Here is a 26,526-nt window from a genome sequence, read left to right as displayed (position 1 = left end):
GATCCTTTTGAATCATGATTTTAAATTTTGTTATATAACTGGAGTAGTGTTCAGTCCAGGCCTAATTATTCCCCACTACTGAAGCAACTGGTGCACTTGTTTTATCAGGTTTGGGATCTCTAGAGTGCTAACATCCACAAAGTAAGAAGGTTTCACTTAAGACTCAAGCCAAATGCGTATAACCAAAATATGAATATTTTGAGGGAGAGTCCATATTACAATAACATAAACCTATAATTAAATTTGTCAGTAAAAATGAGGAAGATAACAAACCTCTTGACAAAGCTCAGGATACTAGCATACAGAGTGGGTGGAACCAGGTATGGAGATTTTCTTCAATCCATGTATCTGCGTGAAATAGGGTTGCCACTTCTCAGGGCAAGTCCCTTGTGGCTCTGGCCAAATCTGGAAAGACTTCAGCTATGGGTATGAAGTCCATAAGCATCTCAAATTGGCTCAAATTTGGTATCAATATTTATGTTATATTTTTAGAGGTATATTAGCAGGACTACCTATTAATTTTGATATATGCAGGTCCTCTCTGCACAGCCAGCTTTTTTCTGACCTTGCCTTTGTTATGTCTGTTATCAGTGTTTTCATAAATGAGTGGCTGATTATTTTTAAAAATTTATTTATTCATGCATACAAGAACTGGAGTACAGGCCAGATGTGCCGGAGGGTGAGAGAATTCACCAGAGACAGAGCAGGGAACAGAACAGGAAGACTGATGAAATACACTGCTAAGGGGAGCAGCGGGCGAGATAGGAGAGGTCTGCCACACTATGTGGCAATCTCCCTGACCTGCTGGGATTGAACCCGTGCTGCAGAGACTGCGGACAGCTTCACAGCGCTATGCTCAACCACCTACACCACCAGGGGAGGCCGTGAGTGGTTGATTTTTAACTGATAACTTAAGTTGCTCTATCTCACTTGTCTCCACCTTTTTATCAGTCAAAGTCATGTTAGTGGACATACCCAGAAATAAAGGGGGTGAATCTGCCTCATTCTTAAGAACTTAGGGTAAAATCCAAGTGCTCTCAGACACACAGAAATTTTTTTGAAACATGGTTTATTTACAAGGGGAGCAAGAACAGAGGGAGAGATTAATTGGCGACACATCCTACTGAATTGGGGTTTTGGAGTAGGCGTGGAGTCTGAGGAGCCCAGCTAGCCTCTTTCTCGGTTATTGTCTTTGGTGAGGAAAGAATTCAATTCCGAGACCAAAGTTACAGAAAAGCAAGAGATTTATTGACAGGTGGGAAGAAGAATAAGAAAGGTCTCTGAGCAGAGAGGGGTCTCAAGTGGGTAACAACTTAGGTGGTGAGAAGTAGGTGCTTTTATGGGTATAAGTAGGCAAGGAGTGGGGGTTTGGTTATTGGGTGCCTCCACATTGTGTCTCTTGCTGATTGGCTGGGCCACTTGGGTCTCCTAAGCTACAGAGGTCCACTGAATTTGCACACATTACTTAGCCACCTGTCCAAATCTAGTTTTCTCCCATTGCTTTAGCGTTGTGCTATTGGTTTCTCTACGGGCATTCCTCCTTACTGGTTGGGGGGCACGGCACCCTCCTGGTCTGGGATTGTTCTCCAATTAGACTGATAAGTGGACTTAGGGCTTGGAGGGGGGCAAGGGTGCCCAACTGGTTCCAGCTGAGTGTTTCTCAATCGGGTTGATAAGTGGACTTAGGGGCTTAGGACACCCTGTTCTTAACTGACTGCATATACCAATGTCCTAACTTCCCCCTTCACTACCAGCAACACCAATTGAGCTGAAACCAGCATGCCAGCCAAGGCCTGAAAAGCAAGAGCATGAGGGCCACTTATTTTCATTCTTTCAAAGGTCAACATGGCTGCTCAACTCGGCTCCTATTCCCAGCAGCACCCATGACACACCCACTCAGAAAGTCCAGTTCTTGTCACACTGGGAGTTGTACTGTTATGCCAGAGGCAAGGATTCCACAGCATCCCACCATGCTGCCTGCCAACTCTGACAACAGCCACACCAGGCTACTCTAACAGTCATTGCAATGTCAATACGTGTAACATCTCCATCAGTCAAGACCATTACAATATCAATATTGATATATATGACAGTACTTTACACAATGTCCCATGAATATTGAGGTTTTCTAGTATGGCTGGTGAGAAGTCATTATTTCTGACTTGATTTCACCCCAGAAACTGTTAGTGCTAATCCCTTCGGGTGATTCTTTACCTGTATTGTCGGGTTTAGGTGTTCCTGGATTAGGAGTATCCTGGTTCCTGACTATGGTGTGAGAATTCATAGCCATGTCTTTAATAGAAGCAAAAACAAAGATTATTCACAGACAGAATAAAAGGACACCCAGGGAGAGGTCCCTGGGCTGGCAGAGTCCTTGGTGAGAACAACTGCAAGGGAATTATGGGGGCTGTGTCCTTAAATGGGGTGCAGGAACTGTTCACTCCATCCCATCTGAGATGCACTGCACAGGCGCCCCCGGGGTGTTGGTTTATCAGTCCAGGCAGAAGTTTCTAAGCTGCTCCCTATTCCACTGTGCTCCAGGTTTAGTCTTATCAACCCTGCAGGAAGCTGGGCCAGGGAGAACACAGGCCTGAGTTTCATGGTGTCAGCCAGCTTTGTCCTTCCCTTAGGATGGGGAAAGCATTTAGCGGGTTTTCAGTGTATTGCTTGTCCTGTTTAGGGGGATTGCCTTATCTTCCAGAAACTAGCCAATTTTGAGAAATTGCCCCCCTCTACTTCTTACTCTTCTTAGGCTTTACGGGCCTGCCTGTAAGTTGGGGTGGGTGGACTGCCTTTCTCCCCTCTGGGGGGTTCTTGGCTCTCCCTGGGCTTTATCACCTCTGCAAATGTTTCCTGTGGTCCTGGGTATAGTTTAAACAATCTTTAGTAGTCACAGCTCTGAGATGAGGGCAAATCTGATGTTTTCCACTCCATATTGCCCATAAGCAAAAGTATCAGCTCTTATTTCTTAATTGTTTTTTTATATTGAGTTATTTTGCATGCAATAAAATGCATTAGTTATGTGTGTACAGCTCAATTACTTACATATCTGTGCAATCACTGTCCAGATCAAGCTACAAAAATTTTAAAGCACTCCTAGAGGGCTCCCTCATCCCCCTCCACTAGTTTGTTTTATTGTAAGCTAGCTACCTTGGTCTTTCATTTTGACCTTGGGGAAACTTATTCTGTAGTTAGGATAAAGCCATGCCATTTTACTTATTTATTTCTTAAGTCATATAATTTTATTGCTGCCACACTTCAGTTATCTATCCCTGTCTTCCAGAAGTAATTTCATTTCAGATATTTTTTTTTTCCAGATGGCCACTGTAGACAGAGTGCATGTTTCGTCTAACTATCTTGGGCCTAAATATTCATATTTTCCCAGTTTGATTATAAAACTCATTCCCATTTCACTGACACAGTTATGTGTCATTCACATAGTGGAATATCAAATCAGTGCTGGAGAGAGTGATACTAATGGACTCATGACCATGGCTCTAAGCGTGAAAATTAGCATGATGCTATGGACAAAGTAATGGCTTATTCCCTCTTTCCCAACTTTCTTGTCTAGGCAGCAAGACAAAAACTCTATTTTTAAATCAGTGGTATTCCTTCTTGAGTTCATTGTTTTCTGCTCCAATTGAGCCCTAAGGCAAGTTAGGGTTAATTAGGCAGCTTCCAGGACAGTGCAGGCAGGAACTTTGGGAGAGTTAAAGAAGCTTCTGAGATAAGGACAGAGAAATCCAGGAGGGCTAATGAGGGCAGTAAATTTTAAGGCTAATAAGGAGAATAAATTCTAAGAGATCTTAGACAGGGGCAGTGAAAGAAAGACTAAGATATGAGCTTTGAAGCTGGACACAGCTGCCCAGGGAACCGCTATGGCTTCTTTTGTTTTGTATCCTTCTTTGATTACTGCACTCTTTCCCCAAAGCTCAACTTTTGGGTTCCTGAAGCTGGGCTGGTGGAAAGTCTGAATGACTAGCTGGGTTGTAGTCAGTAATTGCTCTCTTCATGGTTTTCATATGCATTTTTTTATGATTTATTTATTAATTTATTTTTATACAAGAACTGGGGTACAGATCAGATTCGCAGGAGGGTGAGAGGATTCACCAGAGACAGAGCAGGGAACAGAACAGGCAGACTGCCGAAATACACTGCTGAGGGGAGCAGCGGGCGTGACAGGAGAGGTCCGCCGCACCATGTGGGACACTCGCTGGCTGGCCGGGATCCAACCAGCGCTGCAGAGGCTGCAGGCAGCTTCACAGCGCGGCACTCAACCACCTGCGCCACCAGGGGAGGCCCCATATGCAATTTCTTTATGTCTAATGATGTTGAGCATTTTTTTATGTACCTACTGACCAACTGTCTACCTCCTTCAGAGGAGTGTCCCATTAGCGCTGCCTAAAAAATGAACAGGCTAAAAAAGGAGTCACTGTGCTGTGCTGGGCCTCTCAAGACCTAACCCAATTGCAGTTTCAGCCTCTCTAAGTGGAATTTTAAACCCATAAATCTGGGGTTTCCTGGTCTAAACTAGTGGGATAATCTGCATGTTAAAGCAATAGGTGGTTTTGCCTGAAGTAATCCTTGCTTTCTTTTTCTAATGACCTTATCCTACCCTTTTTCTGACTATAAAAACCTTCCATTTTGGGGCCTCCCTGGAGGCTCAAGGGGTTAGGCACTGCGCACTATGAAGCAACTCGCAGCCTCTGCAACGCAAGTTCGACCCAGGGCTGCCAGGGAGCAACCCACATGGTGAAGCAGACTTCTCCTGTCTTGCCCGCTGCTCCCTTCAGCAGTGTATTTCAGTCAGTCTGCCTGTTCTGTTCCCCACTCTGTCTCTGGTGAATCCTCTCACCCCCAGCATCTCTGGCCTGTACCCCAGCTCTTGTATGCATAAATAAATAAATCTTTAAAAAAAAACCTTCCATTTTGAACAACTTCTTGTAACACCTGTCTACCTGCTAGACAGTATGCTGCCTGATTCTTGAATCATTTAACGAAGTCAATTATATCTTTAACTTGTTTGGATGTTTGTTATTTAACAGATCCATTGCTCATTTTTAAATTGGATTATTTGTCTTTTTATTTTTGAGTTGTGCAAGCTCTTTATATATCACATACACAATTCTCTTATCAGATACATGATCTGTAAACTTTTTTCTCCCATTTTGATTGTTGTCTTTTCATTTAGTTTATGGTATTTATTGAAACATGACAATATTTTAACTTTGATAAGTCCAATTTCACCTTTCAAAAATTGTGTTGCTAGTGCAGCTATATCATATCTAAGAGGACTATGCCTAACTCACAGTTACAAAGATTTACCCCTACATTTTCTCTCTAAGATTTGTATAGCTTCAGCCCTTATTATCTATTATGACCCGTATGTTTCAGGCCTATGATCCATTTTTTGCTCATTTTTGTGTGTAGTATGAAGTAGTAATCCAGATTCATTCTTTTGCATGTGCACATCCAATTGCTCATATAAGGTCAGTGTTGGTGCCAAAACCCAGGTAGGCTGTGTCCCCTGGCACAGGGGCCGCCTTCCCATCCCTGGGACCTCTCCTCTCCATTGCAGACGCCTCACATCCACCACTGGCCTTCATTCTTGGGGTAAGTCACCTACCTGACCCTCCTTCCTAGAAGGCCCTCTCCTCTGGCTATCCAGCTCCTCTCTTAACCCCCTACCTCAATCGGCTGTTCCATAAACCTTGGGCCCATGTCAGTCGATCCCCATTACACCTAAACCTGGATCAGGGGATGCCCATCCAGACTAGGTGCCCAAAATCCTAGGCAACAAGCAAGTGGTGGAAATGTCCCTCTCACTTGTTTACCTCTATTCCAAAGGCCAGGACCGAGTGGCGGGATGCTGCGATTCAGGGTCTGTGCCGCCAAGGGCCAGATCAGGCTTGTGGGACACTGCATTCTTGACTCTGTGCCCCCATTAATTGGGAAAAGGAGCCGACTTAGCCATGGGGTCTGCCAATTCTAAGCCTAGCCCAGCCACTCCACTGGGATGCCTTCTCTCAAACCTTGATCTGTTGGGACTTAAGCCACATATATGCCCTAAGCGTCTCATCTTCTACTGCAACACTGCCTGGCCTCAATATCAATTAAAGAGTGGCTCCCACTGGCCTGAGCATGGCACTTTTGAATTCTTGGTCCTTATAGACATAAACAATTTCTGTCACCACAATGGAAAATGGTCAGAGATCCCTTATGTCCAGGCTTTCTTTCTCTTGCTCTCCCATCCCTCCCTCCCAACCCTCCCTCCTGAAAATCGGTCATACTTTCCAAGTCTCGAGACTCCTCTCACTCTTTGCCCTCTCCGGACCCCTCTCCAGCATTCTCTGATCCTCTAGATTCTCTATCTTCACCTCCTTCGGCTACCCAATCCAGCCCCGCCCTTTCACCTCCTAGCCACCACACCCGCTGTCACGATTGTCCTCTTCTCTGTCCCCTTAGGGAAGTGGCAGGGACTGAAAAAGTAGTTAGAGTCCATATTCCTTTCTCTCTGTCTGATCTCTCCTGGACTGAAAACCATCTCAGTTCTTTCACTAACGATCCCACTACTTACACCAGAGTTTCATTATCTTACCCAAGCCTATGACCTTACATGTCATGATTTACATGTTGTCCTCTCTGCCACCCTGACCTCTAATAAAAGGGAATGTGTGTTTCGGTCTGCTCAAGATCATGCAGATCAGGTCCACTTAACTGACACAACCATGCCCCAGGCTCTGAAGCAGTTCTTCGCCAGGAGCCTGGCTGGGAATTCCTGACTGATACTGACAGGGGTCGCCGGGGCAAGGCTTGCTGAGACCGCTTCATCAACTGCCTCTTAGCCGGTCTCCAAGCAGCAGCCCATAAGGCAGTTAATTATGACAAGCTGCGAGAGATCACCCAGTTCCCCTAAAAAAAAAATCCTGCTGCTTTCCTTAGCCACCTCACTGATGCCATCCAGCAATACACTAGGTTAGATCCTGACTCTCCTGGAGGCACCACAGCCCTGGCTATCCATTTCATATCTCAGTCAGCCCCTATATCAGAAAAAAGCCAAAAAAAAAAAAAAAAAAAGGCTAAGGACGGTCCTAAGCCCCCTATCCTGGATCTGCTGAATATGGCCTTTAAAGTATTTAACAACCGGAAGGAACAGGATAGGATAGAGAGACCTGTGGTCACCAGAAGGCTGAGCTTCAAGCTTAGCTCTAGTAGCTGCCTTGAGGCCATCATGCCCTGCTCCCCCAAGGACATCAGCACCTGCCGCCCGACAGAGGATGACAATGGACCCCACGGGCCCCAATCGACCACCACCAGGAGCCTGCTTCAAGTGTGGCCTGGAGGGCCACTAGTCCAAACTTTGCCCTAACCCCCACTCTCCACCAGGACCGTGCCTCATCTACAACATCCAGGGTCACTGGAAAACTGACTGTCCCTCCTCGCCTGGCTGTGGTGGGCCAGTCCTTCCAGTCCCTGCAACCCTGTCACAGGCGGTCTTGAGTTTGGTGGCTGAGGACTGAAGAGGCTCGGACACGTCAAACCCAATAAACTTCAAGGAGCCCAGGGTAACGGTCAAGGTAGCAGGTAAGTCCATCTCCTTTTTGTCGACATGGGGGCTACCTTCTCTGTCCTCCCCTCCTACCTGGGTCAGTTTTACCCTTCTCAGATCTCGGTTATGGGAGTTGACGGCCAACCCTCTCAATCTCAAGCTGCTGGCCCCATCCCTTACCAAACAGACAACAAACCTTTAGTTCACTCCTGCCTAGTCATGCTTTCTTGCCCACACCACTCCTGGGTCGTGACCTCCTAACCAAACTCAGGGCTACTCTCTCATGGTTCCAAGACCCTAGCACTGCTCTCACCCTCCCACTGCTCCAACATCTCCTAACCCTTCTCAGGACTACCCACTGTCTCCTTCCACTGTCGACCCCGTGGTCTGGGATAACTCTACCCCGGTTGTGGCCACTTACCACCCCCTACAGAGTGGTCATGGGCAACTCAGGTCACCCAGACCAATTTCTATATATAGCCTCCTGGCTTACAACAGTCCTTTCCCAGCCACCTTGGTTAAAAGTTGCAGAACAACCTCCTTCTGTTTCACAACCTCGGCTGCAACCTCTTAAATAAGAATGCAAGTTATTGTAAAGACAAAGACTTCTCCAAAACCCCTGACCCCACAAAAACTTGAGGAACCTGTCTTTTCATCCACTGATGATAAAGAACAACCACCACCATATGCCTGGGCACCCTGAAGGCCCCCCCTTGTATCCTCTTCTGCCAGTCTGGAGCAGATAGGCTCTCCAGCTCCCCTTAAGAGAGACTCGGGGACCAGTGTATTACAGTCCAAACGCTACTCTCTGAGGTGGGCAGAGGTTATTCATAGGCCAGCGCTACTTCACCATGGACCTGCTCAGCTTCCTACTCCAATAAACCCTAGACTATGATCAATCTTAGTCCTGCAGCAAGCACGCCTAGGTATCCAGCATCACCTGGAAACTTTTGCAGCTTGAGATTCTTACACAGTGTCAGTCCAGCTGGAATTTCCCCTTTTAAAAATCCTCTACAGAGAGCCATCCTCCCCACCTCCTCCCCTAATTCAAATCCTACAGGGTGACCTTAGCCAAATTGGAAACATTATATCACCCAATAGTTGCAGGCTTTAGGCACCATTCTCTGCCAATTAAATCACTGGGTATAGGAACAAAAAGCTACAATTGGTATCTGTCTTAAATTTGTTCTTTTCATCATTAATTAGATGGTGGCTAAATTCCTTATAAAACTAATGTTTTGCTAAGTTTAATAATAAAAAAAATTTGTTAATCATTTACTGAACTTTCTTTCAGGTTTACATTTTGCTCCTTATTGAAGGAAACGTAATTTTCAAATCTACTTTTTGTTCCTTGTTGTAAGGGAACTAAAGTTTAATGTCATCTCAACAAAAATATTGAAGGTGTGTTTGTGTAAGTTGTCTAGTCTAAAGAGACGATAGTATAACAGCTATTACAATGTCCTTCTTACAATGCAGAGGTTAAAAACTAAGAAGTAATAACTGTAAATGCAAGTGAGGTGAGGTATGTATGTTTGAAAAAAGAAATGTATCGAAGATGGTTATTCTGAAAGTCCTTAAGATAATTTAAAGTAGGATGGATAAAATGAAATGGTATTAGAAAGCAAGCAAGCAAAAGAAAGTGTTGAAGGTCTGAGAGAGAGATTTTGGTGAGAAATCATGTGTACTCAGGTGTCTCCACCTCCTACAACATATTCATGGACTTGCTTATCTGACCAGCAGAACCCTCTCTGACCGACTCTTCATCAGCCAAAGCTGGGGCCAGTATATCCAAACTTGGATCTGCTCTCCCTTACTGACATGGATCCTGCCCCTAGTAGGCCTGGTGATAATGATCATGCTTTTCTTTCTTTTTGCAACCTGTTTTCTCCGCTTTATCCAGGCAAAGATCTCTGAGATGAGCCTTAGCTCTCCCAGACCTAGAAAAGCCATTCCTGTTATTTACAGATGAGCGAAAGGGTGTTGCCCTAGGGGTTCTGGTCCAACCCACCAGGCCAGTCCAGCAACCAGTTGCTTATCTCTCTAAACAAATGGATCCCATGGTAAGAGGATGGCAGCCCTGCCTGCTCACACTTGCGGCAGCTGCTGTCCTCGCTAGACAGGCCCTAAAACTCACACTGGGCCAACCTGTAAATGTTAGTTCTCCATATCGGCTCCAGGGCCTACTCACTTACTGGGCTCTCTCCCTTCCAACACCCTCTTGTGTGTTAGATTTCCACACCCTTTGTCAAAAACCCTCTCATCTCCTTCTCCCAATCCTTGACTCTCAAACCTGCTAGGCCTCACAGATGTTCCACTCCCTAACACAGATAACACCCTCTTCTTACTATGGTAGACACCATCACCAGGTGGGTAGAGGCATTTCCTGCCACTAGAGAAACGGCACAGGTGGTAACAGAAGCCCTAATTAACCACATCATTCCACACTTTGGTCTCCCCAACACTATCCAGTTGGACAACGGACCTGCCTTTATCTCAAAGATTACTCAACAGGTATCTCCCCTCCCTGGGCATCACCTGGAAGCTACATATTCCCTACCAACTGCAAACTTCTGGTAAGGTAGAATGGGTAAATTGTCTTATCAAACACCACCTAACCAAACTCTCCACTGAGCTGCGCAAATCCTGGGTGGAGCTGCTCTCACTGGCTTTAATGCACCTCTGAGCCACCCCCCGTGGCCCCTTGTTCCTGAGCCCCTTTGAACTGATGTATGGAAGACCTTTTCTTACTAACCATGAGCTCCCAGTCCAACCTACACCATTGGCTGGATATCTTCCATACTTCTCTTTGCTCAGACAGCTTCTCCAAGAACACACAGACCGCTGTCTGCCGCAACCTGTGCCTACATCACCTGACGTGCCTGTCAACCCGCTGTACCCTGGAGACTGGGTTCTTCTAAAAGCCATCTCTCCAAAACCACTCCAAAGCAGACATGTCCACATACGATCATCCTGACTACAACAACGGCTGTCAAGGTCTTGGGCAGCACATCCTGGCATTACCTGTCCAGGGTCAAACGGATCCATGTCGACAAGCAGTATGTATGCAAGCGCTTGGGCCTGACTCAGGTACACATCACTGTGGCCCCCGGTCCAGGTTCCACTCAGCCTACAGAGTAGAGGCCCTCTGATTCTCCTTCCTCTGTTTCTAATCCCATCTCTTGAAGCCACTTCCTGTTCTTCTGTCAATGCCTGGCAATTCCAGATCAGCGCAGCCTTGGGCAAGGTGATACCACTCGTAGGGCTTCTGATCCTAATCTCCTTACTTTTTCTTTTTGCCCTATGCTTACTCCTTTTCATCCAACACCGAATCCAAGAGATGACACACACCACCTTTAACCAACTTCTCCTACACCCCTACTCATGCATGCCCACCAGCAACCCCACAGCTCACCACATTCTTGACCTCCCTGCCACACCGTCCCCTCTATTAGCAGGAAGTAGCGAGAAAGAATACTTCGCCCTTTGTCCTATAACAAAGACTCAGGACCATTGAAAAAACTATCCTTTCGTCTATTGAACTGCCTTGGCACTCTGGATGAAAATCAGTTGACCACAATTATAAAGGTTTATTTCTGGATTCTCCATTCTATCACATTCATCAGTATATCTATATCCATGCTATTACCACAATGTTTTGATTACTCTAGCTTTGTAGAAAGTTTTGAAATCAAGAATTCTGTGTCCTATAACTTTGCTTATTTTCAGAATGATTTTAACTGTTGAGGGACCCATGAATTTCCATATGAATTTTAGGATTAGCTCACCAATTTCTATAAAAACATTCACATAGGATGTTATAAGGATTGCATTGAGTCTGTAGGGCAATTTGGAGAGTGTTACCATCTAAACAATACTAAGTATTCTAACTCATGAATTTAAATTAAGATTTCTTTTTTTTTTAAAGATTTATTTATTTATTTATACAAGAACCGGGGCACAGGCCAGATGTGCGGGAGGGTGAGAGGATTCACCAGAGACAGAGCGGGGAACAGAACAGGCAGAGTGATGAAGTACACTGCTGAGGGGAGCAGCGGGCTAAATAGGAGAGATCTGCCGCCCCATGTGGGACCCTTGCCGGCCAGCCGGGATTGAACCTGCACTGCAGAGGCTGTACCGGACACCTTCACAGCACTGTGCTCAACTCCTTGCGCCACCAGGGGAGGCCCTAAATTAAGATTTCTTTCAAATTATTCTGGTCTCTCTGAATTTCTTTTGATACTATTTTGTAACCTAAGAGTATAATTTTTTAACTTATTTTGTTAAATTTATTCCTAATAACCTTTTTTGATTCAGTGATAAATGAAATTATTTCCTTGATTTCATTTTCATATTATTCAGTACTAATGTAAAAATAATACAATTGACTTTTCAATATTGATCTTTCATCTTATAAATTTGCTGAACTCATTTATTAGTTCTAATTTTGGGGTAGTCTTAGAATTTTCTATAAATAAGATAATGTCTTCTGTAGATATAATTTTAACACTTCCTTTCTATATTGGATTTTTTCTTTATCTTTTTGCATAATTATCCTCACTAGAACCTTTAGCATAGTGTTGAATAGAAGTAGAGAGAATATATATAGACTTGGTTATTTTAGGAAGGAAGCATTCAACATTTCATCATTAAGTACAATAATGGCTAAGACTGTGAGTTTTTCATAGAAGACCTCTATTGGTTGGAGGATCTCCATGTCTTTCATTGGAGATTTCTACTTTGATAATTTTTTTAATCATGAAGAGATATAGGATTTTGTCAAATGATTTATCTACTTTTGTTCAAATGATCATGTGGGCTTTGTCCTTTTTTTCTTTCTATTTATATGGTAATTTTAATAGATTTGTAGATATTATACCAACATTGCATTCTTATCATACATTCTACTTGGTCATAGAATATAATCCTTTATATAGGTTGGTAGTTTTTAATGAAAATTTTTGCATAGTGGTCTATAGATTTTTTTGTCATGCCTATGCATGTCATTAGTAAGGAAATACTGGCCATATAGAATTTGGGAAATGTTACTCTTCTATTTTCTCTAATAGTTTATAAAGAACTGATATTATTGTTATTTATTTAAACATTTGTTAGAATTTATTAATGAATCTGGACTTGAACATTTTTGTGAGAAGTTTTAAAATTATAAATTCAATCTTTATAATTGTTATAGGTCTATTTTGACTTTCTGCTTCTTTAGTTAGTTTAAATAGTTTGCTTATTTCTAGGAATTTGTATATTTCATCTAAGTTATTTATTGACAAACAACTTCTCATAACATTATCTTATATCCTCTCTATTTCTTTGTGCCAATAATAACATCAACTCCTTCATTCCTCATTTTAGAAATTTGAGTCTTCTCCCTCTTTTTTTTTCTTGGTCAATCCAGCTAATGATACACTGTTTCAAAGAACCATTTTGTTGTTGTTGTTGATTTTCTATTTATTGAGGCATTTTTTATGACCTAACATATGGTCTCCCCTGGTGAATGTTCCATGTATACTTGAGAGAAACATGTAATCTGCTTTTTTTCAGGTTGAGTGTTCTGTAGATAAATGTAAAGTCTACTTTCTTTATAGTGCTGTTAAACTCTTTATTTCCCTGTCGATCTTCTGTTATAGTTCTATACATTTGTAAAGGTGGAATATTTCAATTTCCAACAATTTTTACTGAATTCTCTGTAGCTTTTTTCAATTTTGTAACTTTCCGCTTCTTTTATTTTGGACTCTGTTGTTAGGTGCATATATCTTTTTACAATTTTTTTTTGTATCTTACAGATCATTATACTCTTTTATATAATTATGTTTTTCCTTATTTATAATAAGCTATTTTGCTTTAAAGTTAGTTTTTGTCTAATATTAGTATAGTCACTCCAGCTTTTATACCTAATGGTGAAAATTAGAATGCTTTCTTCCTGATCTCTGTAATAAGGCAAAGAGTCTTCTTACCACTTCTATTAAAAATTTTAATGAAGTCCTAAACATTGTGATAAAGCATGAAAAAGAAATAAAATTCATGCTCATTAGAAAAGGAGAGAAACATTCCCTAATCGAAGACACAGTTGTCTAGAGGAATTTTCCAAGAAATCTACAAACAAAACACCCAGAAATACAAAGCGAATTTAATCAAAACACAACATATAAGTTAATACAAAAAATGAATCATACATTAACAAACAAGTAATAAAACAAAAAAATTACATTAAAAAACTTAAAAATTTGAGAAAACAATACAATTTACAATGGCTTTAGAAATGGGAAACAGATGTGAAGTTAATAAAAAGAATACATAGGATCTGCATGTTGGAAATTATAACCAGTGATGAAAGAAATCTAAGAAAATCTAAAGAAATACATAGGTAGTGCTCATGGATTAATACAATTTACATAGTAAAGTAACATTTATTCTCAAGTTAATCTATAGATTTAACACATTTCAATCAAAATTACAACAGGACTTATTTTGTAGTTATAGGAAATCTGATTTCTTAATCTATTAGACAAAGCAAAGGAATTAGAAAAGACTAACCAGGGCCTCCCTGGTGGCGCAGGCGGTTGGGTGCAGCGCTGTGGAGCTTTCTGCAGCCTCTGCAGCGCTAGTTCAATCCCTGCTGTCCTCAGAGTAACCCACATGGTGAGCAGACCTCTCCTGTCTTGCCTGCTGTTCCCCTCAGCAGTGTATTTCATCAGTCTGCCTTTTCTGTTCCAAGCTCTGTCTCTGGTGAATCCTCTCACCCTTCCATACATCTGGTGAATCCTTTCACCTGTACCCCGGTTCTTGTATAAGTAAAAATCTGTTAAAAAAAAAAAAAAAGAAAAGGAAAAAGAAGACTAACCAATTGAACATTCTTAAAACCCAAAAACTTTTTTCATCCTTGTTTAAAACCAAGTATTTCCCCACTTTATACATATCTTTTGTTTAGAAACTAGAAGCAAACTATGGAAAATATTACGTCCTTAATTTTGGCAGTGCATTGAAGGGGAGTATTGTTGGAGACCCTTAAGGCATACAATGTGAGACAAGGAAAACATCAAGGTCATGGCTCAAAGACTAATGGGCCAGGGTAGGAGGGCTGGCCCATGTACAGATCAGGGTGTTCTTTCTTGTGTCTGAAAAATTATGTCTGGGGGACAAACTAGATTAGAAAAAGAAACAGAATAACCTTTTTTTGCACAGAACCTTTGCGGGGAATGTGTGCCCAGACAAGGCCAAATGCTAAGAGAATGCTTCATTATCTAGTAACTAACCAGGAGGGAGGGGGGCTGCTTGTATCAATAAAAATAAGTTGCATGGGCACTCTGGAAGCTTGAGCATGAATGAGAGGCCTTGTGTCCCCTGGGTCCTGCTTCTCTTAAAATCTATTTTGTGTCTGTAATTTCTTTATTTCCTCGGTTCAATCAGATTCTTCTCTCAAACCTGTTCACTGGAGCAGGACTCTGGCAGAGTATAATTGGCATATTTTAGAAAACTGGCCATTTTTTAAGGACTGGAGATACCTGAACTTAAAGAAAGACTTCTATTACTCTGTGGAGAGGCAATGATATTGCAGTTTGTGAAGTGTCATAGAAAATAGTAGGGAAAGAGAGACTTTGTCATATAAGAAGAGTCAGATTAGGATAGTCAGTATGGAGGTCTCAAGGCAATGACTTGTAAAGCTTTACCTGTCAGTCTTCCTATCTGGTAATGAATGCCTTTTTGTTAAGCTGAGAGGCACCACCTACTAATGCCATGTGCTATATAAAGCCTGTTTGGTCATGCAGAATGCTGGACGCTACATTCCAATTCTATGACATTATATGTAGATGTGTGTGTGTGTGTGTGTGTGTGTATATATATATATATATATATATATATATATAAATGTAGCTTTTATTTGACTTTTTGCTATTTAAGAAGTTTTTTACCTATTAGCTCATTTAATCACTCACTGTTCTCAAGAGTTAATTAAACCATCTCACACAAGAGAATCAATAGTTTTGTAATTAATGCAGGGACTGGGACTGGTACTGATAAGATAATATAAGGATTTCTTTTTATTACTGTCTGGAAGTGTTGTGATCATGTGCAGAGTAACAGCACCAAGAGTCCTGGTCTCTATGCTCTATACTGCCATGCAGTAACCTACACCGTGTGCTCCCACTAACATGGAGACATCACCTATGAGCTATTCACTGGATGATAGGCCCCACTGCAGTTACAGGATGGCCCAAGTATAGATCAGATGCTAGAACATGCTAGTCTAAGAACTGTCATCATCTTTCAAGTCAGAGGAAACACACAATCCTTTTACCATAAAGAAATCAGATAAGAAACATAAGCATACATAAATTTAAATTTTATATTTTTTACTGTGAATATCATTTCTCCCCAGAGATCATCTAGAACCAAGAGTCCTGATTATTTAAAAAAAATCACAAGGTTATATAAATGTTCTCCTTTTTAAAAATCATGTTTATTTTCTTTCCACATGACAGAGCTGTCGGCAAAACCTTGAGCTGCAACATAACCCACAGAGCTCACTTTGGTAGGGACTCAGCTGCTGCAATGTCTTCTGTGGAAGTATAAAGCCAGTGATTGTAAACAAATCAACTTTTGCCAACACTGTCCTTGGCTAATGACAGAAATGGGTTCTTATAAAAGTATTAGGTTCATTATTTTCTGCAATCCTAATAGTGCCTTTCCACTAGATGCTGGTAGCACAACTTGTTGAGGTTGAGGTTGGACTTCTCTTAGAACAGTAAGTGCCCCAGTGCCTCTGGCAGGCAAACAATCAGTTCAACCTACCCTATACAAATTTTACAGGCCTTGCCCTTCCCTGCTTCTTACCCTCTCCCCTTAAGATTTATTTTTAAAAAATGCAGTTATCAAGATAGTGTGTTATTGGTGAAGGGAAAGAGAATACAGCATCCAGAAACAGATCTATACAAATATGGTTATTTGATTTTGTTTTATGAATCTACAAATTAAATGGAGAAATAATAGACCATTTAACAACTGGTGTGCATACTAAAACTACAAAAGGATTCTACTACATACCTGTAGAATGGCTAACATTAAAAAAAGTTTGAAGAGGGGGCCTCTCCTGGTGGCGCAGCAGTTGAGCGCTGGGCTGCAAAGCTGCCCACAGCCTCTGCAGCACCGGTTTAATCCCCGGCCGCTGGGGAGGGTCCCACATGGCGTGCAGACCTCTCCTGTCTTGCCCGCTACTCCCCTCAGCATTGTTTTTCATCAGTCTGCCTATTCTGTTCCCCGTTCTGTTTCTGGTGAATCCTCTCACCCTCCCATGCATCTGGCCTGTACCCCGGTTCTTGTATAAACTAAATAAATAAATCTTTAAAAAAAAATAAAAAAGTATGAAGAATATCAAGTGCTAGCAAGGATGTAGAGTAATTAAAACTCTCACACATTTTATGGTTTCAGGTCTGATGTCTAGTTCTTTAATCCATTTTGAGTTGATTTTTGTGTATGGTATGAGGTAGTGGTCAAGCTTCATTCTTTTGCATGTAGCAACCCAGTTTTCCCAGTACCATTTATTGAACAAACTTTCTGTGCTCCAATGCATAGTCTTAGCTCCTTTGTCAAAGATTAGTTGACCATAAATCTGTGGGTATATTTCTGGATTTCTATTCGATTCCATTGGTCTATATGTCTGTTCTTGTTCCAATACCAGGCAGTTGTGATGATTATGGCTTTGTAGTATAGTTTGAAGTCTGGGAGTGTGATGCCTCCATTCCCTTCTTTTTTCCCTTTCAGGAGAGCTTTGGCTATTCGGGGTTTTTGGTGATTCCATATGAATTTCATCAATAATTGTTCTATTTCTTTGAAGAATGACATTGAAATTTTGATTGGAATAGCATTGAATCTGTATATTGCTTTTGGTAGGATGGCCATTTTAATAATGTTTATTCTTCCAATCCATGAGCAGGGGATGTCTTTCCATTTCTTTGTGTTTTCTTCTATTTCTTTAAACAGTGTTTTATAGTTTTCTTTGTATAGGTCTTTTACCTCTTTTGTTAGATTTATTCCCAAATATTTGATTTATTTTTGTTTTGATAATAAAAGGGATGTTTTTTTTATTTCTTCTTCTTCAGATTTATTGTTTGTGTATAGGAAGGCTACTGACTTTTGCGTGTTGATTTTGTATCCTGCCACATTACTGAACTGATTGATGAGTTGAATTAGTTTTTCTGTGGAGTTTTTTGGCTTCTCTATGTATATTATCATATCATCTGCAAATAGTGATAATTTGACTTCTTCTTTTCCTATTTGGATTCCTTGTATGTCTTTCTCTTGTCTTATTGCTCTGGCTAGGACTTCAGTATTATATTGAAAAGCAGTGGTGAGAGTGGACATCCTTGTCTTGTTCCAGATCTTAATGGAATTGCTTTCAGCTTTTCACCATAAAATATAGGTGAAACACTACGTGATATTCACATCAAAGACATCTTTGCAGACACATCACCCAAAGCAGTGATAGTGAAGTCAAAGATAAACAGTTGGGACTACATCAAATTAAAGAGCTTCTGCACAGCAAAAGAGACAATAACAAAAACAAAGAGAAACCCCACCAACTGGGAGAACATTTTTGCACACAACACTAATGATAAAGGACTGATCACAAAAATCTGCAAAGAGCTGATGAGACTCAACAACAACAAAGAAAATAATCCAGTCAAAAAATGGGCAGAAGAGCTAAAAAGAAACTTCTCTGAAGAGGAAATGCAAATGGCCAACAGGCATATGAAAAAATGTTCAACATCACTTGTAATCAGGGAAATGCAAATCAAAACTACCGGGATACCATCTTACACCAGTGAGAATGGCACATATTAAAAAAAACTAGCAACAACATATGTTGGTGAGGGTGTGGAGAAAAAGGAACTCTTCTGCACTGTTGGTGGGAGTGCAAACTGGTCCAACCACTATGGAGAGCTGTGGAGATTTCTGGACCTACTAAACATAGAGCTTCCATATGATCCAGCAATTGCACTCCTAGGTATTTACCCAAAGGACACAGAAACATCAATTCCAAAGAGCACCTGCACCCCTATGTTTATAGCAGCACTATTTACAATAGCTAAGCTTTGGAAACAACCCAAATGCCCAAAAATAGGCGACTGGATCAAGAAGATGTGGTACATATACACCATGGAATATTACTCAGCATTCAAAAAAGATAAACACATGCAATTTGCAGCAACATGGATGGCACTGGAAGGGATCATGCTCAGCAAAATAAGCCAGAAAGAAAAAGAAAAATACCGGATGGTCTCACTCATAGCAGGAATCTAGAAAACTTAAATAAGGGACCAGGAAAATGAATAACTATAAGAAAGTGAAAATCAAAATCAACAAAAAAACTATGAACCAGAGACAATCTATGGGGGGTAGGGGGCGGGAGGGGAGGGATTGGGGTCAAAATAAGGGGCTTGCAATTGTATGGGTAATATAAAAATAAAATTTATTATTAAAAAAAAAAACTCTCACACATTGCTGGTGGGAACACAAAATGGCACAGACACATTGGAAAACGTTTTTGCAGTTTCTTATAAAGTTAAATAAACACATACCATAACCATTTTCATGTAATCCTACTCTAGACATTTTTGAAAATTAAAACTCACGTTCATACCAGAAAGTGCATGTGAATGTTATAGCTGCTTAATTCATCATCTCCAACAGTGAAAACCACACAAATGTCTTTCAACTGGTGAATGGACAATTTGTGATATATCCATACAAGGAAATACTATACAGAATTAAAACTAATAACAATTGATATATGTAATAGTATCAGAATACACTTAGTAGTTGCTCAAAATCTGTTGGGACCCCACTCACAATAGTGAAATAAAGAGGTTTAAATCACCTGCTTCCATAAAAACAAGCATAAAAAATAATACTTGCGGGCCTCCCCAGTGGCGCAGCGGTTGAGCGCTGGGTTGCGAAGCTGCCCGCAGCCTCTGCAGCACCGGTTCAATCCCCGGCTGCTCCTGGCCACCAGAGGAGGGTCCCACATGGCCCGCAGACCTCTCCTGCTGCCCGCTGCTCCCCTCAGCAGTGTACTTCGGTCCTTCTGCCTGCTCTGCTTCCTGCTCTGACTCTGGTGAATTCTCTTACCCTCCCGCGCTTCTGACTGTACCCAGTGCTTGTATAAATAAATAAATAAATAAACAAACAAACAAACAAATAAATAAATAAATAAATAAATAAATAAATAAATAAATAAATAAATGTTTAAAAAAATAAATGGGCCTTCTTTAAAAAAATAATAATCATAATAATACTTGCTCAAAGGAAGATGTGGAAGTTCTCCAACAGAATCCCAGGACTTTTCTACAGAGACTGTACAATAAGGTTGGTGGCTTGCAGCAAGGAAAGAGGGGGAGGAAGAAAAGGGAAGACAGGCCAGGAAAGTAGATACCTCAGCAGGCAGAGCAGGTGGAATGGCCATCCACAGTCCTAAAGGGCATGGTGATTTTCACCACAGGGACTTTTCAGACAGAGTGGGCAGATAAGCACAGGCATAGGTCACTTAAATAAAGCAACATACATGCCTAAGAGAATTTTGTGGCTGTGCAGGCAAAGAAATTCCTTCTGGCCCCTCATGGCAGAAAGAAAATGAAGAGAATTCTGCCAGAGCCATGTTGGGCTTGTTCTTGGGTCCAACAGCAGTGGGACGAACAGGTGAAAGAGTCATATTGCCACTCTCTTGGAAGGAATCAATTAGCAGGTCATAGTGTTTGTAGACCAGGTTGCTCTTGCACTTGGCTGCCATAGTGGCTATGTTCATTGCCAGTGGCAATAGGAAGGTAACAGAGGCCACACAGCCTGAGTAGGAAGCCCCATGCTTGCCAGGGCCAACTGAGTCCCACAGTTTGAGTGCTGTGAACCACACCTGTCTCACCTTGCCAGGAGGCACAAGCTTGATGGAACAAGCCTCACACAGAGCAGCAAGAAGCCAGGGTGGGAAGTTCAGATGACTGAAGCAATGAATGGAGCTTACTTTAGAGACAGGAAAGGAGGCAGAGGTTATCTACCAGTCTGGTGATATGCTCACTTACCTATAAGACTGAGACTGAGTACTTAAGCCCCAGCATCCTCACCTGCTCCCACCTCACACCAAGGTGAATAAATAGAAACAACAAAACTAAACCCATAATGCCCTAGTTGCAAAAATTCAAATAAAGCAACATACATGCCTAAGAAATGAAGTACATCTGAAATCAGGAAAACCAGAAAGAGAAGAATAGAATTTCATAGACATATATATAAAGGATACAGAAATGGAGGTCCTAAGAGACAAAGACTTCAAAATAACAATTTAAAAATGCTAAATAAGGTACTGGAAAGTCAGGCAAAGACAGATAAGCAGGTACAGGTTCTTAGAAGTAGATCCAGGAACAAAAAGTATTCTTCACCAAAGAGATCAAATGTATCAAAAGAATATAAAATGAGAATCTGAGTAAAATTAAGACAAATATGGAAGGCATTTTAAACAAAATTAAAGTGACGGAAGAGAGAATTTCAGAAATTGAAAACTCAAATGTACAAATCATATAATTGGAAAAAGAGAACCAAGATTTAGGAAAAGTGAAGAAACTCTATAAGAAATACTAGATTCTATTAGGAGAGGAACCAAGATGAAATAGACAGCTTCAACAGTCCGATCACAAATACAGAAATTGAAAGAGTAATAAGTCTGCCTAAGAACAAAGCCCAGGACCAAATGGCTTCTTCCAGTGAATTCTACCAAACCTTTAAAGAGACATAATGCTTATCCTACTCAAATTCTTCAAAGACATTGAAGAGGTTGGAAAGTTCCCTAACACATTTATGAGGCCAATATTACTCTGATCCCAAAACCAAAACAGGACAGCACAAAAAAGGAAAACTATGGATCAACATTTCTGATAAACAAAGATGCAAAAATTCTTAACAAAATCCTAGCAAACTAAACATGACAGCATATTAAGAGATTATCCTCCATGATCAAGTACATTTCATCGCTGGGATGCAGGACTTGTTAAACATACACAAACCAATCAGTCATTCACCACCAACAAAAGGGACAATAAAAATCACTTGATCGTTTCAACATATGCTGGAAAATTGTTTAACAAGATTCAACACCTATGATAACTCACAATAAAAAGGGAATAAATGGAACTTACCTAAACATAACTGAAAAAAAATATATGAAAAACTCAGAGCCAACATCATAATCAATGGTGAACAGCTGAAAGCATTTTCATTAAGATCAGGAACAAGACAAGGATGTCCATTGTCACTATTACTGATCAGCATAGTATTACAAGTCCTAGCCAGAGCAATTAGGCAAGAAGAAGACATAAAAAGAATACAAATTGGAAAAGAAAAAGTGAAATAATCACTATTGGCAAATGACATGATACTATAGGTAGAGAAGCCAAAAGACTCTAACAAAAATCTACTAGAAATATTAAATGAATATAATGAAGTGCAGGATACAAAATCAATACTCAAAAATCAGTTGCATTTCTTTTTCATTTTATTTTATTATTAATTTTATCTTACATCACTGGTCATTTCTGTACAATATTTGATTTCTCCCCTAGGTGTAATCCCCATAAATGTCCCACCACCACATCACCCATGAACCATCACCATAGACCCTTGTGCTCTTCCCTCCCCTGTTTAGCCCTCTCTCCCTCTCTCCTGCTGTATATCTGTACTTTGCTTGCTAGTTTTGCCATTTTTTTCTTTTGACCATTTGTTTGCTTCCCTTATATTCCTTCTATAAATGAAACCATTCGATATTTTCCTTTTTCCTTTTGGCCAATTTTACTACGCATGATCCCTTCTAGCTCCATCCATGTTGCTGCAAATGGCATGAGTTTATCATTTTGATCGCTGTATAGTATTCCATTGTGCATATACACCACATCTTCTTCATCCAGTCATCTGTTTTTGTGCAGTTAGGTTGTTTCCATGTCTTAGCTATTGTAAATAGTGTTGCAATAAACATGGGAGTGCAGATTTCCTTTTGAATTAATGTTTTTGTGCCCTTTGGGTAGACTTACCCTAGGAGTTGACTTATGGGGTCATTTGTTAGCTCCATTTTTAGTTTTGAGGAGCTGCCACACAACTTTCCATAGTGGTTGGACTAGCTTGCATCCCCATCAGCAGAGTAAGAGGGTTCCTTTTTCTCCAAATCTTCACTAACATTGGTTGTTGCCAGTAATTTTGATATGTACCATTCTCACTGTTGTAAGGTGGTATCTCATTGTGGTTTTGATTTGCATTTTCCAGATTATAAGTTTTTTTTTAATTTGAATTTCCTCGTAGAAGTGTCTTTTTGGCTCTTCTGCTCATTTTTTTAACTGGGTTGTTTGTTTTTGTTTAGTTGTGTGAGCTCTTTGTAGATCTTCGTGATCAGTCTCTTATCAGTTGTACGGAGTGCAAAAATTTTCACCCAGTCAGTAGGGTGCCTGTTCGTTTTCGTTATTGCCTCCATTGCTGTACAGAATCTTTTGAGTTTGATGTAGTCTCACTGTTTATCTTTTCCTTCATTTTCTTTGCTTCATTTCCTTTTGCCTCAAATACATCCCAAGGAGCTAGTGTCTGTTGTTTTAGCGTGGTCCGCTGGAGGGCGCCATAAGGCTGAGTGGAATGTTCTTCCTGGGGTCGGCTATTTCCTTTGAATTAGTGACTCAAGCAAAAGAAAAAAAAATAAAAGGATGAGAAAAGGGGGTAAGGAAAAGTGAAATAAAAATGAAAGACAAAATTTGTGTTTTAGAGCTCTGTGCCTGCTGAGGAACTGTGGCCAGTGTTATGTCCCCATTGTGGGGATGCCAGAAGGCTGAGTGGTATGCACGCTTGAATTAAACTGTTTAAGTCCCTCTCAGGTGTGGCTCACTGAAGTAAGAAAGAAAGAAGTGGAAAAGTTCACAGTTCAGGCTCTCTCCTCTCCAGGATGCCGTTTGCAAGTGTTGGGGCCACAATTACTCACCCGGGTGTAGCCAAGAGTCTCGGAAGGTCTCCCATGCAGATGAGAACATCAAGAGTCCAAGGCTGGGTCTGGCTGGGGTTTTGCAGTGACAGTGGTGGGGGGGGGAGGCAACCACAATAGCAGCTGCAGCTAGTTGGGATGTCCTCCTCCGTGCTGCTGTGTACCTACAGAGAGTGGTATCTTTCTCCTGCTTTTGATCTCCCTGGAGATATTCTGATGCCTACTTTCAAGAGCCTGGGTTTTTCCAGGAACTCATAATAGTCTTTTATCTTTTCATAATTGCTTTTAAGAGAGAGATTGATTTGGGCCTCTCTATTTTGCCACATTGTGGGCAGGGCTTCATCAGTTGCATTTCTACATACAGTGAATTAAAAGAAAGAGAATTTTTTTTTTAAAAAATCCCATTTATAATCACAGCAAAAATAAAAAAGAATGAAATGCCTGGGAGTAAACTTAATGAAGGAGGTGAAGAACTCACATATTGAAAACTATAAGATTTTGTTAAAGGAAGACACAACAAAATGGAAAATATCTTGTGCTCATGGATTGGAAGAATATGCATGGTTAAGATGGCCATATCACCTAAAGTAATTTACAAATTCAACACAATACCTATCAAAGTCCCAATGAATTTTTTTCAAGGAAACAGACAATATAAAATGTGTAAGGAAAGACAAAAGGCCCCGGATAGCCAAAGCAAACTTGAGAGAAATGAAGAAAAACAGAGGTATCACACTCTCTAACTTCAAACTATACTACACAGCAACAGTAATAGAAACACAAACCAACAGCTTAGAATAGAAAGCTCAGAAGTAAACCCACACATATATGGACAGTTAGTCTTTGACAAAGGAGCCACAACTGTACAATAGAGAAAGTCTCCTTAACAAATGATGTTGGGAAATATGTATAACCACATGTTAAAAAAATGAAACTAGATTAATAGTTAATTCCTTACACAAGTAATTCAAAATGGCTTAAAGAGTTGGATAGAAGAAGTGAAATCATAAAATACTTAAAAGAAAACATAGGGGTTACACTATAAGACATCTACAGCAAAAATGTATTTAGAGACACAACTCCAATGGTAAGGGAGATAAAAAAAGCAAAACTAAACATGTAGGATTACATCAAACTAAAGAGTTTTTGTTCCTCAAAAGAATTCATCATGAAAACAAAAAGTCAACCTACAGACTGGGAAGAGATATTTGTACATTTTGAGAACAGGCTAAAATATGTAATATGTAATATACAATCCAACAACAAAAAACAAATATACCAATAAAAAATGGGCAAAAGACTTCCTAAAGAAGACATTCAGATGGCCTATCAGCACATGAAAAAAAAATTGTTCAACATCACTTATTACAAGGAAATTCAAATTAAAACCTTTGAGACTGCCTTATTTCAAAAAGAATGGAATAAACAAATGTTTACAAGGATGTGGAGAAAAGGTACTCTCATCCACTGTTGTGGGAATGCAAGCTGGTGTATCCTCTTTGGAAAATGGTATGGACATTTCATAAGAATATAAATATTTTCAAAAGAAAATATCTCTGCTAGGTGTTTAACCAAAGAATATGAAAACAATATGAAAAGTTTACGTACTCCCACGTTCATAGCAGCTGCTTCCATCATTGCCAAATCATGGAGCCAATCTAAGTACCCCATAACATACAACTGGATAAAAAAAATTGGAATATATACTGCATGGAATACTATTGTGTTATTTAAAAAATGAAATAATGCCTTTTGGGACAAAACAAATTGACCTTGATATGATTATACTAAGTGAAATAAGACAGACTGTGAAAGAGAGATGTTGGATGAATTCACTTACATGTGGAATATGAATAACCAAAAAATGCATTTGGAAAATCCCAGCAAAAATAATTCTTATATTTAGTGAAATATATATTGGTTACCAGGGGAAGGGGGAATGGAGGAGAGCATTAGGGAAAGAAGGGGTTTGGGCTTTGGCCGGGGAAGTTTGGTGGAGAATGAGTGAAGCATGTACACATATAGAGGAGTAAAATTATAATCCCAAAGTTATATAGACATGACAACAGCTGACAAATGAATAAAAACAGTAAATAACTACTTAGTCAATAAAATAAAATAAAGTGCCCTCTGCCCTCCCATACAAAAATTTTGGTTTTTTTATAGTTTGTATTTTATTTTTTTATTTAGTTGTTCTTTATTTTTTTCCAATGCTCTGTAATTTTATTTATTTTTTATTTTTATTTTTTTACATCATTGTTCATTTTTTTAAAAAGATGTACTTATTTATGCATACAAGAGCTGGGGTATAGGCCAGATGTGCAGGAGTGTGAGAGGATTAGCCAGAGACAGAGCGGGGAACAGAACAGGCAGATTGACAAAATACACTGCTGAGGGGAGCAGCTGGCTAGGCAGGAGAGGTCTGCTGTGCCATGTGGGTATCTCTGTGGTCTTCTGGGATCGAACCCGCACTGCAGAGACTGTGGACAGCTTTACAGCACTGCGCCCAACCGCCTGTGCCACCTGGGAGGCCCCATCATTGTTCATTTTTAGATAATATTTGCTTCCCCCCACGAGCTCAGGTGTAGTCCCCATAGAGTTTCCTTCACCAATGCACCTGTGCGCCATCACCTCAGTCCCCTGTGCTCCTCCCACCCTCCCTCTGATCCCTCTCTCTCCTCCTCCCCCACACTATGTCTCAGATTTATAATTGTCTGTTTTTGCTTTGTTGTGTTTTGTACTGTTATTATTTTTTTACACTGATGTCTTATTTGGTTCCCCTATATTCCTGGTATAAGTGAAACCATGTGATATTTTTCTTTTTCCTTCTGGCTTATTTCACTGAGTATAATTCCTTCTAGCTCCATCCACATTACTGCGAATGACATGAGTTTATCTTTTTTGATTGCTGAATAATATTTCATTGTGTATTTATACCAAATCTTCTTGATCCAGTCATCCATATGAC

At 40.5% G+C, this 26,526-nt stretch overlaps 1 pseudogene; it reads left to right on the top strand.

Moving 5' to 3' along the window:
* The window catches only part of LOC119245662 (spliceosome-associated protein CWC15 homolog), an 81,454-nt pseudogene that overhangs the window by 685 nt on the left and 54,243 nt on the right, over window positions 1–26,526 (top strand).

The sequence above is a fragment of the Talpa occidentalis genome, unplaced genomic scaffold, assembly GCF_014898055.3.
Source record: "Talpa occidentalis isolate TD23 unplaced genomic scaffold, MPIMG_talOcc4v2.1 talOcc4.15, whole genome shotgun sequence".
NCBI lineage: Eukaryota > Metazoa > Chordata > Mammalia > Eulipotyphla > Talpidae > Talpa > Talpa occidentalis.
Note: the sequence above shows the minus strand (reverse complement) of the source record. Positions and strands in the feature narration are given on the sequence as shown.